The 16,476-nt window shown below is 37.4% G+C and overlaps 1 long non-coding RNA gene across 1 annotated transcript; it reads right to left on the bottom strand.

Moving 5' to 3' along the window:
• Positions 1-848: 848 nt before the first annotated feature.
• Positions 849-16,031, bottom strand: LOC309797889. The gene is made up of 3 exons (XR_014292852.1): positions 15,970-16,031; positions 8,420-8,544; positions 849-1,215 (listed from the first exon to the last, which is right to left on the bottom strand). It is a non-coding gene; the product is annotated as an uncharacterized lncRNA (long non-coding RNA).
• Between the last annotated feature and the right edge of the window lie 445 nt (positions 16,032-16,476).

Genomic DNA, 16,476 nt, shown 5'->3' with positions numbered 1-16,476 from the left:
ATCATAATTGTTTTAACAAGTAATATTATTGACAAATATCTATTTCCTATAAGGTGACTACAGGTTGCAGTATTAGCTGACCTAATAGCATTTTGAACTCAGAGAGTTATCCCATATTATTCTAGATCAAGTGAAATCATATTTCTAAGTATCCACACACCACTCCTAGATGAGAAGCACATTATCACAGTTCTATCTACGAGTGAACAGGATTCTGTTCCTACTGTTTGGAATAGACCTCCTGCAGTTAATGATTCTACACAGGCATTAATCACATCCTCTATCAAGTAGCCTAATGATGCTGAGGAGGTGGAATCATTATGATGCTAAATTATATTTTGCCTGACAGGGAATGAAAATTCTCTTTTAGTAGTTATTAAAGAGATTGGTAATAAGAACAAGAAAATGACATGTCAGAAGTATTATTTTAATTTTTCTTTAGAGAAAAAGAAATTATTTACAAAAAGCGAGCTGTCCTTTTCATCACTTTTCCCTTATTTCTTGTCAAGTTATTACATTGTCTATGTTACCAAAGTTACCTGTCCTGTTTGGAATATGTTGGAGTATTATACTTTTCTTACACTAAGCATCACTTGTAAAACTTAACTGGGTCATATCCTCGTAACAAAGGAATATTTTACTGTTTTATATATGTGAAAGGCTTTCAGAGCTACAAAGCCCTGTATAACTCGTCTGGAACTCACTGCCAATTTTAAATTTTACCTCACAAGTAACTGAAGCCTGGTTATAAAAAAAATAACAACCAAGAGAAATAAATTAACTAAAATAGTCTTCAGAAGAATGTTATTCAGAAGAGGATGAATACTGCAGATTAAGAGTTCTGGGAGATAATTATAAGTGGGAATTAGCAATAGGTTGTCTTTGCTTTAAAGTGAAAGAATAGTAAAGCTTCTATTTTAAAATCCAATTAATTATGGGAGGATGGTAGAGTTTTATGTCTTCCTTTTTTTCCCCTACATCCAATATACAATCATTTACCAACCCTTGTTAATCTTACTGCTTTTCATCCTTCAAACCATCCACATAGTCCTCTCCACCAAAACAAGAACAACCCAGTTTATCTCTATCATCTCTGATCTTTATTCATTCATCCTCCTCCTAGTGACATGTCCACCTTCATCCGTGCTCTCTTTCCGATGTCCTTCCATTCTCCAAAGATATCTTCTGAAACACAGGACTCATCTTGCCACTCTCCTGATTAGAAATTCAACATGACAGTTAATTTTATATGTCAGCCTTCTAGGATATAGTGCTCAACTGTTTAGTCAAACAATAATCTAGATCTTGCTGTGAATGTCTACTTAAAGATGTGTTTAACATCTAAATCAGGAGACTTTGAGTAAAGCAGTTTATCCTCCATAGCCTGGGTGGGATTCATCCCATCAGTTGAAGGCAAAGACAGATTTCCTGAAGAAAAGCAATTCTCAAGACTTTAATATAGAAAACTTGCCTGCAATCATAGGATTAAAAAGAACAACTTCTCTTTGAAAAAGAACTTTTCCAATTTCTTAAATCTATGTTTTAAATGGCAAAAGAACCACATGTTCATTGTAATAAGTCTGAAAATATAGACTATATATATATATATATGTAAAATACAAATAGCATCCCCATCTCCTACAACAAAGTTATACATGTTAGTAATGTGTTCTGCAGGGTTCCATACCTTTCCTCTAGTATATTTTCAATGTTGCACTCTGTAATTAGATTTGTGATTGTCCAGATTGTGACTGGTAGATCATTTCCAGATCATTTGCTACATTTTTACAGCAATCAATACTCGCAGAATTAGTACTTGTACAGTAGTATTCGTGATAGTCGAAATATTTCTAAGATGATAATTTTCTAAGAGGATGGTGTTGATAAGTAGTAGCAATAATCACAGGTCCATAGGTCCTAGTGAGCAGAAATTTTCTGATGCCAACAGCAATCATCCAAGACTGTGGCTAAGTATGTCATGTGGTGCCTTTTTGCAACTAGAAACTGAACCGGCAGATGATCCAGAAGAATACTTGGAATCTTTTCTATATAATAAATGATAATTTCTTGAAAAGCCCTGTCATTCTCTTCTGAAATGGAGTAATACAATTTTTGAAAATTATTAACTCAAGAAAATACTTTGGACACTCAATAAATTATCCATTTAGCCAAGTGATTTTTGAAACTCTATCACAAATGAGAAGGTTTGGACTACTAGAGAAATCAAAGATGAGATTTAGAATAAAATATATATTAGATGCTCAATAAATGAATTTTGATGTCATGAATAAATGTATATGGACCAGAATAATGAGTAAAGATTTTAGCTATCATGTCATCAAAATCATAACTTTTATTTTGAAGGTATAAGCAAGAAACGAATACTTGCTAGCTTAAAAAAAATCAGAGATGGAGGCAAAATGGGAAACGCATTAGTTAGGGTTTAGTTTCGTGATATATATCAAAATAAAAATGACTGTTGGGTTGAATTTTTACCAAGTATATTAATTTCTAAGGTGGCTGTAACAAAATGCCACAAATGACAGAAATTGTATTCCCTCATGGTCTGGAGCCTAGAAGTCTGAAATCAAGGTGTCAGCAGAGCCATGCTTCTTCCGAAGGCTCTAGGGACAATCTGTTCTATGCCTCTCTCCCAGCTTCTGGTTGTTGCTGACAATTCTTGGCATTTCTATCTGTATCACTCCAGTCACTGCCTCTGACATCACACGGCCTATTTGCCTCTGTTTGTGTCTGTATCTCTGTGTTCGAATTTCCCTCTTCTTATAAAGACACCAGCCATTAGACTTAGGGCCCATGCTAATTCAGTATGACCTCATCTTAACTAATCACATCTGCAAAGACCCTTGCAAACAAGGTCACATTCACAGATCCTGCACGGACATGAATTTTGGGGGCACACTGTTCAGTGCAGCACCCCAAGTCTACCTTGTAAATAGACAGTGGTTTTCAGCTGGACTCTATTACCAAAGTTCCTTTTAGGAGCATTTTGTTGTCAATAGCGTTTCTTTACAACATAAACTAGGTATATTTTAAAACTGTTGAAACTCTTTTTCTGTTTCTTATGTTTAAATGCTTTCCTCTGTTAATTCAAGTGAGGTTTATTCATCACAAGTAAATCGAAGACATATTATTTGTTAATTTTAAGTTACTAGTTATATAAGGATTGTGTGTGTGTGTGTGTGTGTGTGTGTGATTTCTTTTCTTTTTAGTGTCTTTATGGTAACTCTTAGACAATAACTCATGTCCTCCTTTCTTTGTAAGTAGATAATTTTGTTCAAATTGCAGCCTCATTTTCCCCCAAAGCTTTTTAATACTACATCATCTTCAGATGATTTGAGTATTTTTCTTCTTTTATATTGATCCATCTTTAAAATAATGTGCTTTTCAGAGTGCTGGAAACCATGACTTCTACCGCAGCCCTACATTTTCTATGACTGATAATGGATGTGCAGTTGGGAATAACTTTTTAAAAAGATTTGAAGCTACTGTCTCTTATTATTATTGCTTTTTTTCTCATTCTATTTCTAGAGAGAGGAAGCTGGAATGTGTTAACGCAAACTTATTTTTACTGATTTTAGTAAGATGATAGAAGTAATACTTAGAGAGTCTCATAGTCTTGTCTGTGGCATTTTTAACAAAATGTTCAATAGTAATACATTAATTTCTTTTGGAAAATGTAAAGGCTTTTAAATGTCTAACTGATCTTAAACTAAAATTCTTACTTCATTATTACTGTATGAAAATAAAAGACCCTTTTTCATTTTAGGTATTTTTCTGTATACCCAGTAGTTATTTTAATTTTTTAAAATGTCTTAAAATGCATGTCTTTTTATGGCTTGATAGCTTATTTCCCTTTAGTGCTGAACAATATTCCATTGTTTAGATATACCACAGTTTATTTATCTAGTCACCTACTGAAGGACATCTTGGCTGCTTTCAAATTTTAGCTATTATGAATAAAGTTACTATAAACATCTGTGTGCAGGTTTTTGTGTGGACATACATTTTCATCTCTTTTGGATAAATACCAAGCAGTGCAATTGCAGGATTTAATGGTAAGAATATGTTTAGTGTTGTCAGAAACAACAATTTTGCAAAATTTTTAATTTTAATGAAGTCCATGGATTGTGCCTTTGGTGCTGTATCTAAAAAGTCATCGCCATAACCAAGGTCATCTTGGTTTTCTCCTATTCATATTCTAGAAGTTTAATGGTTTTGCATTTCATATTTAGGTCTATGATCTACTTTGGGTTGTTTCGTTAAGGGTGTAAGTTTTGTGTCTATATTCATTTTCTTGCATGAGAATGTCCAGTTGCTGCAATATCATTTGTTGAATAGATACACTACTGTTTCAAGTGGAGAGAAATTATTTTAGTTATAAATATAATTGTAAGCATTCACTGTTTATTTGTGATTTGGTAAAAATATTTCTCTTAACTAGTTGGGAAACACAGGGTCTAACTATGCCACTCATGGTGAAACCTTTCTACTTACCCTATTTTCCAGCTTCCGTGTTTATAATGAATTACATAATCTCCAATCTCCTAAGAATCTTTGTCTCTAAAATTCTTTGAACATGAAGTATCAGATTTGAATTGATTCATACAAGTACTTGGGAAGACTCAATTATTGGAAACTTAAAATATCCTTTAGCATAGTGTAGACACAACCTTAGAATCAGTGGGGCATATTTTAGGGAAAAGTGAAGAAGCCCTCAGTGAAAAGATGGTTCATTTAGTTCTACTTCTGCCTTTTTCTTGCATTTTCCTATTGTATTTCGGTTTATTCCCCTCTGTCAATATTCTAATTTGAAAATTATCTTAGCAATGGTGAAATACAAATCACCACTGTTTTTATTACTTACAAGGACTATTTGAGACATCTATGTAAAATATTCAGGTAATTAACATAGAATTTTGAGGCTCATAAAAAATCACTACACTCAACAGAACTTCCTGACATCACATAATAGATTGATTTTTAATGTAGTGTAATGTTTAGTCTCAGTGAGTGAGATTTCTGACTATAATTAGCTTTGATGGCTCAGAAAAAATATATCTATGGTGATTGATGATACTCTAGCTATGTATGTGAGAGTCAATAATTAAATTACATTCAGAACATAGAGGTATTTATGTCATTTTATTTGTGCTTCATGAATTTACTGTCCTTATCTCAGAATTATTCAGTAATGTTTTGGCCACTCCAATTTTATTTCCATGGATTTATATAACATTTTTACTTGCTATTAATTATTTGGAAAATTTCAAGTCTGAGGTGCAGTGCTGCTTTACATATACGTTTTTGCTAGAATATTTCCAAATGACTATTCTGATTAAGGGCTATTTTACAAAACGTTTTCTATTGCAAACAATCTTGTTATTTTTTTTCCTCTGAGACTGTGATAATGTCAGTGCTAATTTAATAAACTAGTAACTTGATCCTTCTAATTTCCTTGATTCATGCTGTAGAAGCCTCTGCCTAATAGAGAAATCATACAATTTGTTATCTTGGTTGACTCTACATTCCAGATGCTGAAATAATGAGCTCAGGATATTTCAAATTTATCTGAAAACAGTTTATATAATCTCCCTTAGTTAAAGAAGCTACGAGCAGGATAGAATGATTAAATTATGATATTCCAAAATATAGATATGCTCCTGTCTTCTCCTTCCCAGATTTCTTTTCCTATGTCTCCTTTTCAATTCTAAGAAAAGGACACCACACAAATTTTGCATGACACGTAGAGTCCTCACTGAGCTGACCTCACAGGTGTTTCCATCGAATCCTGGAATATGTGTCAAGCTCATCTCACACTAGATCAACAACCTCCAACAGTCTATGTACTTTCACATTCTAATGCCCTTACTTATGCTTTGCTTTGTAGTCATAACAGGGTAATATGTGTTCTAGTTCCCCTTCTTCTCCAAGAAAATGGTAACACTGTACTTTCCTGCTCCATTTGAAGAGTGATGTGGAAATATGATATAGCTTGACCAGTTAAACATGAGCAGAAGTCAATTGCAGGAAGGAGATGTAAGACCTAGTGAATTAATATTTATACCCTCTCCCTGTGCCATAAGGATCTTAGATGCATGGGTGTGAAGATGAGTCTCCATCAGCGTAAATCCTAAGTGTCTACAACGGGCAGAGCTTCTGCATCAGTCAGCCTTCTGGCAGGAAAGAAAATTCAACTCACTGGGTTCAAAGAAGATAATGAAATGAAGGTACGACTTGGAGAAGCGGGGCCAGGGTTAAGGGGAATCACCATAAATGTCAAGGCCCCCAGAGGTAAGGGGGGGAAAAGAACATTCCAAGTAGAGGAGGTAGCAGGTACAAATGAAAGGGAGAGGGGGCACTGAGCATGGGTTTTCAGCACTAAAGCAAATTAAAAAACTACAGAGATTGAGCGTGAGATAATCATGAAATGAGAAAGAAAAGTAATACTAATACTATGGTAAATTCATGTCTAATTGAGTGAAAGCCACTGCTCAAAGTATTTGATCTGTGTTAGCTTATTCGAGTTTTTAAATGATTATATGAAGTAAGTACAAGTAATAACTTCTCTGAGAACTGAGGCTCAGAGAAGGAAACATCTTGTATAGCTCAGCCGGTTAAAGTGTGAAGGTGTTTAGGTTTGAACCCAGGCAGTGTAGCTCCACAACTCTTGTCTATAACAACTACACTACACCCGCTCACACAGCTGGGTGAAAGATCGTGCAAGACTTGTGTGGCAAATGAAGGATTTCTTTTTCCCTTCCTCCTAAGGGAAATAGGAATCCACTGTAGGGTTTTAAAGGATAACCTGAACATATGTGATTTCTAAAATGGCTATTCTTTTTGTAGTGTGGAGAACTGGATGGAGAGCAAAAGGTACACGTTAGTGAAACTATTTAGATAGAATCAGTATTAGTCTAAGCAAGAAATGGTGGTTTTTGGCTTAGAGTGAAAGTGGTACTGATGTTGAAAAATATGAATGCCTTTGAGACAGATTTAGAGAGTAAACTTGAAAGATCCCAATGTGAATTATATACAGAAGAGAGGATTAAGGACAAGCATTAAGGACAATGCCTATGTTACTGTCTTATTCAACTGGATTTACTATGGGGTTGTTCATTAAAATGAAAATAGTGAAGAAAAAAACAGCAAAAGAGAGAGATGAGTTTGGTTTAGGACTGGCTGACTTGGAGTTGGCTTTTATTTATCCATATGTAGATACTGATTAAGCAACTTTTGGTGATGTCTGATTCTCACTAGAGCTACTAATTTGGAGCCTATTTTTCTAGAGATGACATTTACAGCAGTAAACGTGGATCAGATTACCAGGACAGAGAATGCAGAGTGAAAAAAAAATGGGGTCTCAGACCAGGTCTTAATTGCTCCGACATGTAACAGCTCAGGAGAAGAGGTAGGATTTTAACGAAGAAGAGGTAGATCCCCAGCAAAGAAGAATATGAGAAAACACTATAAATAGTGCTGAGAAGAGTACAAAGATGAACATAACCAGATACTTAGGATAGAAAGCAGGATGAAGAGCTGTCAGTGAAACCAAGAAGAGATTGTTTGAAAAGAAAGGCCACAGTGTTGAAAGTTGCTAACAGTTCAAGCAGTTAGAAAAATAAACGAATGGCTCTTGGTGTCAGATATGACCTTAAAAACCAGTTATTCCAAATTTATTGTTGTTAGTGGGATCCAAAGAAATTGAGGAATATGAAATATGTATTTTATGCCATGTTATACATAGTGGCCATCATTATTTTCTCATTTAATTATCTAAAACAGTTAAAGTGCTTATATAATCACATCAGGAGGCATATATTGTCCTTTATTAGGAAAAATTATCCACAATTTGCAAATAAGACAAAGGGAATGTGGTATGTCCTTTCAATGTCATGCAGGGGCATTGCTTAAAAGAATCACCCAAAGATTATGTAATTCTCCAGGAAAATGTACTTGAGTTAGATTTAGCTCTTTACTATTTGATTAGTGCCCAGACACCACTGTAAAGCCACGTCTTAGTTTACAGGTTTCTCACCAGCAAAAAAGAAAAGAAAAAAAAACAACATAAACCCAAATTTATGATTTTATTGCCCCAGAGAATTTTAATTAGTGTCATGTCTTTCATGGTATTATTTTTGTTATTTCTTATTCCACTATTTATAAATGCCTTAAAGTGTTCTTTGAACCAGCTCTACTATCTCTCTGCCCCCCCAATAATGAAATAATTTTTAGTTACATTTATATTTGTATAAGTAAGATAATTTTTAAATTATACTTTCGCATAATCAATTGGTTTACTAGATTAAATCACTGTTTTACTGTAGCAAATAGCCCAGTGGTAGCCTGAAAATTATTGGTTCACTACAGATTATGTGATGAAATATCAAAAAAAGCTTACCTGAGGGCTTCCCTGGTGGCGCAGTGGTTGGGAGTCCACCTGCCGATGCAGGGGACACGGGTTCGTGCCCCAGTCCGGGAAGATCCCACATGCCGCAGAGCGGCTGGTCCCGTGAGCCATGGCCGCTGAGCCTGTGCGTCCGGAGCCTGTGCTCCGCAACGGGAGAGGCCACAGCAGTGAGAGGCCCGCGTACCGCAAAAAAAATAAATAAAAAAATAAAACAACTTACCTGAAAATATTTTTCTAGAAGTTACACTTTATTATGCATAGTAGGATAACAAAATCGAACTATTTCCTTCTCAGACTGAGACGGCAGCACACTAAATGCCAGTTGTTCCCACATCCCAAGTTGAATTGTGATTCGACTATTTGAAACGGAGTAAAAAGCAAACTTTTTTTTTTAAATCTAAAGCTTCTCAACTACATAGAGACAACAAAAGTGTCAGGATTTAGAGATTAAGAGAAGATTTTAAGGGAGAGTTCTTGAAGTGCTGTGAGTCCCAATCGCAGTCCTCAAGGAAACAAAGTGGAAGGTACTTCCCTCTTCATATAATGTGAAAAAATAACAAGTTTAAGAAGACCACTCAGATAGCTTACTATGGCCCCCCCTTGAGCTTGAGGCGCACAGTGTATTCTTGTCTGACTCATATCCTCCTAAGGAACAAAAGACTGGATAGCTAGGTGATATTAGGTCAGATCAAGGACAGAGGTGTCTGAGTTGAAATCAGCCTTCTGACAGTTTCTTCACGCTGCCACTCTGGAGGCTAGAGGCTTCCAATGATTAGAGCAACATGAGCGCTGTAAATATCCTCTCTCAAAATCGCACAACCAGGTGAGATGTTACAGTGAAAGCAAGGCTTAGACCAAATTCTATCACTCGTAGAAAAATGAATTGGCAAATAGACCCCAGACAGTCCTGAGCTGTACTGTTGCAGCCATATTCAGTCCTATATCCCATAAGTTCATCGCTATTCAGTTCTACATTTAGTACCTTTTCCTCTAGTACGATGACAGATTCCTTCATATCATGGTGGCACCGAAGGAATAAACACCTGGGCTAAAACCCCCACTTGGGAAAATGTTACACCTTGAGTTCTCTAGAACTTGTCCAAAGGCCAAGTATCTGTACAAATTTGCTAGTCAATAAACATATCTCAACCACTACCCGTTTAGCAAATACGTACATATTTGTAAATTCCCTTAGGCTGTTTAACAAGTCCTCTATTGCAGATTGAGGCAATGATAGTTCAATCGTTTTTAGTTGAAATCTACCTCTTTATGATTTTTCCAGGGGTTCCTTATTTCTCTCAGTAGAAATCGAAAGTTCCTAATTTTCAAATGCTGACTCGCTACCCTTAGGGTGAATATTCCTGATTAAAGTATTTCAAGTGTCAACCAAATACCTAGAGGGTATAATACAAATATGTATTCCCTAAATGTCACACATGTGATGATGAGTTATTTTTAAATAAATTACTGACATTATAAGACCTAAATTTCTATAGGGTTTCCTGGCAATGGATTGGGTAGGCTGTTTGCATAGGACAAGATATAGGCAATGGCTAAAACTAACCATCCAGAATAGAGTTGCTCTTGGTAACCCTAAAGGGAACCACGTGTGAGAAATTCCCAGTGATGGGGCAGTGGGCTCGGAAGAACCCACGCACCATAAGAGAAAGTGTCAGCTTTAAGCATCTACCAGGCACACACAACATTATTAATCTAGTAAGAGCTTTCATGCCACACTCCAACAACTAGTGTGGATTGAAAACTTCTCTCTTGATGGGGGATGGGTGGAATTTCAACTTTAAATGAAATTCATAATGTTGAAATTAATACAGTGGATTGAACAAAATAATTATTGAACTGAGACTGTGTGTGGAACTGGAAGTTACTGGTGGATTCTTGTTATCTGAAAGTGACCATGGCAGGTATGGGATGTGCACTGCTTTTCACCCAAGGAAGCAAAGGCAAAACAAGTCTCACAGCACAGGGGGAATGGACAGTGGAGGATAAAAATAAGGCTCCTTTTTATATGCTCTCAGTGAGTCCCATTCTTCAGTATAATGATCCCTGTCATTCAGATGATTCAGAGTGAGGCACCTTTGAAATAAACTTATTTTTTTATCACTCAGTCTTTTATAGCATAACCATAATGAGTTAAAGGGAGATTCTCTTCCTGTAAGAGTGAGAAAAGGAAAGAAAGATAAAGTAAGTGAGGGAAACTGAAGACACCATCCTGCCTCATATGTTTTAGGACATTTTATCTGCAGTTGTTCAAAATTTCAGATTTAAGATGATGTATCAACTTGTTGGCTGAATAATGTCATTCAATAAGCCTGCCCCTAGCTACCTATTGCATGTAGGTTTTCTCTGGGCTATAATTCCTCTCTCATAATCTCTAAAATGACCATTCTAAGTGCTTTTGGCTTAAAAGACTATATTCCAGAAAAAATATAATTGGAGAAAGGATTGCAGATTGGGTAGGAATTTGAATAATGTTATAATTTCTATATATTTAATTACCTTTTCTTTTTGCATCAGCTCCAATCTTCCACTATTTAACATCATTATGTTCACTTATCATGTACATTTCTGTGCAAATTATCAAATGTGCCAATCAAATTATGGGGAAAAAATTGTCAACTAATTTTAGAGTAACATAAATGATTTATAAAATATTATACTTAACGTATGATCCTTGATAAATTAACATTAGTTTTTACTATCCTCAGCGATTCTTTTGTTCACATAACATAGAACTACCTAGAGTGACCTGATTCTGCCATGGAACTAAGAGAATCATTAGATTTTAGAGGATGAATGATGGCTGTAGGGAGACACAGTTGACTGGCTAAGCTGCTCAGATGTTCACACTACCTCCCAAGAGGTGAAAAATTGTGCCCTGGAGTTATCACGTCAGAGCTGCCTAATGCCATCCTGACGCTGTCATAAACCAGTGTCATCAATGATCAAGTTTCTCTCAGTTAAGTATAAAACCCCCAGCTCCCCTCCATAAGCTTACTGAGTCTCACTGTACTCTCTTGCTTTGATATCTGTGATGAATTTAAAACCTTATAATCAGTAGAAAAGTGTGGTTTTGGTTGAGTGAAACAAGTTATAACTAGAGCTGAGTATAAATGCTGTTATACTCAGGATAGCTATCAGTAATACATGAACTATAAATGCACACATGTTTCCTTTGAGATCAACTCAAGGAAGAAAGGAAAAATGTAACTAACCAGATGATGTAATCTCCAAACAGTGCATCCTCAATTAAAATGAATATAGTACATAGCTTACCTTCAGTATAAAAGGATAATCAAGTTCCCTTAAGGAAGACTGCATGTCAACAAAAGCAAAAATTAAAATTGCAAACAGAATGAGCTTTCTCATGAATTCGTAAGATATAAAGGGAATGTGTGTGTGAGTGTGTGGTTGAGAAATATTAAAGGAAAAAGAAGAATCTGTGACCTTCTTGTTTTCCTTTCTAAAAAGAATATATTCAGAAAGTTCTGAAGGTTCTGCACTTTAAAAATAGATTGATAGAAAGAACTAGTAATACTCCCAGTTATAGGAAATGTAATTTTTAGGAACTTCCCAGCAGGAACATAATAAGTAGGTGAAAACTTGCAAAAAATACAGAGAGTCAGTCTTGAGGATTAGTAATCATGTGATTTTTCCATGAAGACTTTGAGCTGCTGAAATGAGAAGGTTTGTATTTGTTGTAAATAAAACAAGTAAGTACTTATATTAAAACTTGAGAGAAAAATCACTTTTTCTTACAGCCTAGTAAGTTGCAATCAATAGTCTGCTTGCCTAATTGAAATATTTTTACCAATTTATCTGCAATTACCAAAGATATATCATGTAGAGGTAATTACGTGCTGTTCTCACTTTTTGAAAAATATGTTTTATCAAATAGTGCTTGTATGTATCAATTGACCCTGCACAAATTCAACGGGAATCTAGAGAAACTACTGAGGGAAATGCATTGTACTTTGCAGCTCCATTTCAAAGTTATAGAGAGTTAAGGATCCAGCTGCTAGTTATAAAACAGTTATGTGCATCTATTTGTCTGACATTTATTATTTGAGCAATATTTCTGTGTAGAAGCAATATCTCTATATTTAAAAGATACATTATTTTACTTTTATTAACTAAGGTCTTTACTCCTTTTTTTTGGTTAATTATAAGCCTTGTCCTTTAGATCCATATAGTTTCATAGTTTATTGGCAAGCACAGAAGACAATATTATTATGGGTAATATCTATTGAGCATTTGCCAGGTGCTATGTGAAGGACTTTACATGAACTAGCTTATTTAATCTACAAAACAAATCTTGGAAGTAGATATTTTGTTATCATCTTAGTTTTTCCAATGAAAAGAAATAAGGCACAGAGAGGTTAAGGCATGCTGTTGGTTGCAGAGCAGGCTGGGAGCAGAGCTAGACTTTGAAGTTAGTAGTTTTCTCTGAAGCCTGATGCCTGACCACAGTGTCATGTTTCCTCTGTTACAAAATACTCAGCCAAATAAAAGGAGAAGAATGTTTCTTATCAACAGTCAGCCTTTCAGGCAAAATCACCAGCGGCTTACAAAAGATGATATTATTTAACATAAATAAGTAAAAATTACTACAAAGCAAAATGTTTCAAGTACCTTAGGAAAAAAAAAAAAGGACAAGCGTATAAATAAAAAATTTCTGTAGATGTACCATATACTGAGATAATGCCGAAAGCTCACTAATGGTGTGCTCATAAAGCATTGTTTTAAAACACAATGCATGGAGAACTTAACACATTAGGAGGTTATTGTTCCTTGGACATGATGGCTGAGGGTAGGGCGGGAGGGTGACTTTATCCACAGGCAAACCATTGTTTTCCAAAGACTACAGAATGATTTGTTTCCATGTTATGGCATATAATTATTTTTAAACAAAAATACTCTATTTTTAATCCTGTGTTTGAAAAATGTTGGCACATTTTAGGACTTGAATGCTTTGCAAATATTGGAGAAGTAAGTGTGAGAGCACCTCTCTGTGGTGGGAAGTTATTACTGTTTTAAAAAGAGAAAAACGTTTTTAAAAAAGACTTTTTCAGGAGCTGACAATTATTTTGTGTCTTTTCCAAGCCGTTTGTCTTTCTCCTGACTGCAAAGTTATCCCTCTTTTTCTCTGTTAAGTATTGCTAGCAAATAAGTAACATTTAGGGTGTTATGCTACTTCTGACTTTCAAAGAAAAAGGCACAGCATAATTCTGGATCTTTAGGAAAGTTAAGGATAAGTTAATGACATCATATTTCTTTCTTCTATATTTCTAAGAAAGAATGTATTAATATTCATTTCCAGAATACAAAGGGAATATTTCAGTATAGGTCCCCCAGAAGAAGCAGAACTACTAAGAAATGAGGCCCATCTGTCTGTCTTCTCTCCCTGACTTCATGTCCTGTGGACTCCAAGCTCCAGTATCAGACACAGGCAACAGTCTGACCTAGACAATTGTGTAAGGCTGAATTCTTAGGACTGTGTCTGATCCTGGAGCTTGGGGGTCACAAAGTAGGCCGCGAGGGAGAGAATATGGATGTAAAGTAAAGTAGCAACAATCCGGAACCCATACACCAAAAAAAAAAAAAAAAAAAAAAAAAAGCTAGAGGCCACGAAAACAGAATGAAACCTATGTGAGCCCTTATTGCCTCTGACCTTGACTGTGTAGTTTTCCTGCAGAAGTCAAGCCCCTTCCTCATGGAACTAAATACCCACACTGGTCCCAGAGTAGAAGAAGCTGAAGGAAGGCCCAGTGGAAGGTGGGCAATGGCAGACCTGGCCACTGTCTCTCACCAATGAGATGAGCCAGCAGACCAGTGAGGACATAAGATGACTGCTGCTTCATTTCCCCTCCAGTCCCCTGTAGGAAACTCTGCTATATCCCACCCTAACCAGAGACATACAGAAAAGGAATGCTGGAAAGTGTGGTAAGGCCTAGCCAAGTGGCCACATCAAAAGGCCACCATAGCTCACCCCTTGTCAACCCATGCAAATCTCCTTAAACTGTATTGCTCTCCAAATATTGAAAACAGCCAAGTCGTGCTTCCACCTAACATGGTACAAATATCCCAGGTCCAACTGAAAACAGATGAATCCCTTCCTCAGAAGGGATACAAAGTCCCTTTTTTGTCTTTGCATGCTAGTCATTTTCTATTAATTCGTTCATACTCTCTCATTGATATCCTGCAGCTTAAATACAGAGATATAGTTATGTGGCAATGGGTCCATTCTCATGGAATTAATTAGTCTAACCATGGTTTTCCTTACAGAGCCACAGATGTAATGGTGGAATGGTCTAAGGGAGACTCAGTTATGGTGCCAGCTAGATGGCAATACCTTTCAGGGCTGAGGTGATATCTCCAGAGTGTTCTGTATGATCACCATTCCTTCACATATAGTGCTATATCTCCCAGAGTCAGAGTTCCTGGGTCAGGGAACCAAGGGAGGAAAATGGGAGAGGCTCCTCCACTATCACTGCAAGTGATCCACTAGCAAAATATTTGCTTCTCATCTCCATGATGTTAAGTCCAGTGAGATCTTAGTACCAAGGAAAATAATGCTTCTGCCAGGGAACCTGACAGTACTTTCATTGAAATAGAAGTTGAGAGTTTGACCAAGCCAGATGGGACTTCTGAATTAACAGGCAAAGACTGGGGTTTCTGCACTAGTTGGAGAGATCCTTCTATCAAGATGAAATTGGGTTGCTACCAAATAATGTGGGTAAAGGAGGGTCTGTATGGAATGCAGAAGATCCTCCAGGGTGCCTTTTAATACTTTCATTTCCTATGATTAAAGTCAGTGGAAAACTATCATAATTCAGGTTGGGCTGCTATGGTCCAGTTCCTTCAGGAATAAAGGTTTGGGTAAGTTTAGCAGGCAAGAATCTATGACCAACAGGAGTGCTTGCTGAGGGTATAGGGTGTACAGGATGGTAGTGGAAGAAGCTTGTTATACATACCAGCTATGATCATGTGATCAGCTGGAGAAACACAGGCTGTAATAGTTATGAGTACTTCTTCCTTATTTTGATATGAATATGTTTGTGTGTATGTGTGTGTGATAAATCTCCCCCCTCCCACATACACACATCACATCACACATTTTTTTTTCTTTTTGTTCTCCTCTTTCTCATACTCTAATCATGTAAAATAAGATATGTTAATAATATCTAACTCTATATAACACAAAGAGCTATAAATGAGAATCCATAAAAAGTAGTATTTTATTGGCAAATATAAATGATGAAGAAAATTGAATGTTGACGATTTAGCCTATAAAAGAGAAAGCTAAAGGAACTATGTTTTGAAGAAGATGTAAAATTTCTTCTAAAGTGAATCTAAAAGAAAAAAAAAGGAAATAGAAAGGAAGTATGGAAAGGAGGAAGGAAACTCGGTCCAAGCGGGGGAGGGGAGGACAAGGGGCGAGGGGGACGCCACCCAAGTGGTCTGGGGTTCGAACCCAGATAGGCGAAACGCGCCGGGAATCGGCTGGGGAAACTCGGGTAAACCTTTTTGGGGAATCACCGCTCCGACACCCCACCGCCCAGGCGCTGCAACGGAGGGTGAGCGGAGGGTGAGCGGAGGCTGGGGGAGCTCAAACTTGCGAGAGCTGGAGGCGGCGGCGGGCGGGCGGCTGGCTGTCGCCCGAGCGCTGCGCCTGCGGGGGGAGGGGAGGCGGCTGCTGGGAGGGAGGGAGGGAGGCCGGGCGGGCGGGCGGGCGAGAGGGCGGAGGGAGGGGGAGGAGGAAGAGGAGGGAACCAGGGAGGGGGGACGCGTTGGGATCGCGGCGTGCGGCGGCAGACGGAGCCTGGGCTCCCAGCGGCGAGGGGAGGCAGGGCTACGCTCCTTGCTGAACGCGGACCGAGCTCGGCGGCAGCGGGGAAGACGCGCCGGAGCCCAGACCGCGACCGAGAGCGGGAGCGAGGCGGCAGCGGCGGCGGAGGGGGAGCCCGCGAGCTGCCGGGCGGGGAGCCCAAGCCGCGCTGTCGCCGCGCAGGGAAGACTTGGCCAACACA

Source organism: Mesoplodon mirus, assembly GCF_964341445.2.
Source record: "Mesoplodon mirus genome assembly, contig: HAP1_SCAFFOLD_1180, whole genome shotgun sequence".
NCBI lineage: Eukaryota > Metazoa > Chordata > Mammalia > Artiodactyla > Ziphiidae > Mesoplodon > Mesoplodon mirus.
The sequence above is the reverse complement of the archived record's forward strand: the minus strand, read 5'-3'. Positions and strand labels throughout refer to the sequence as shown.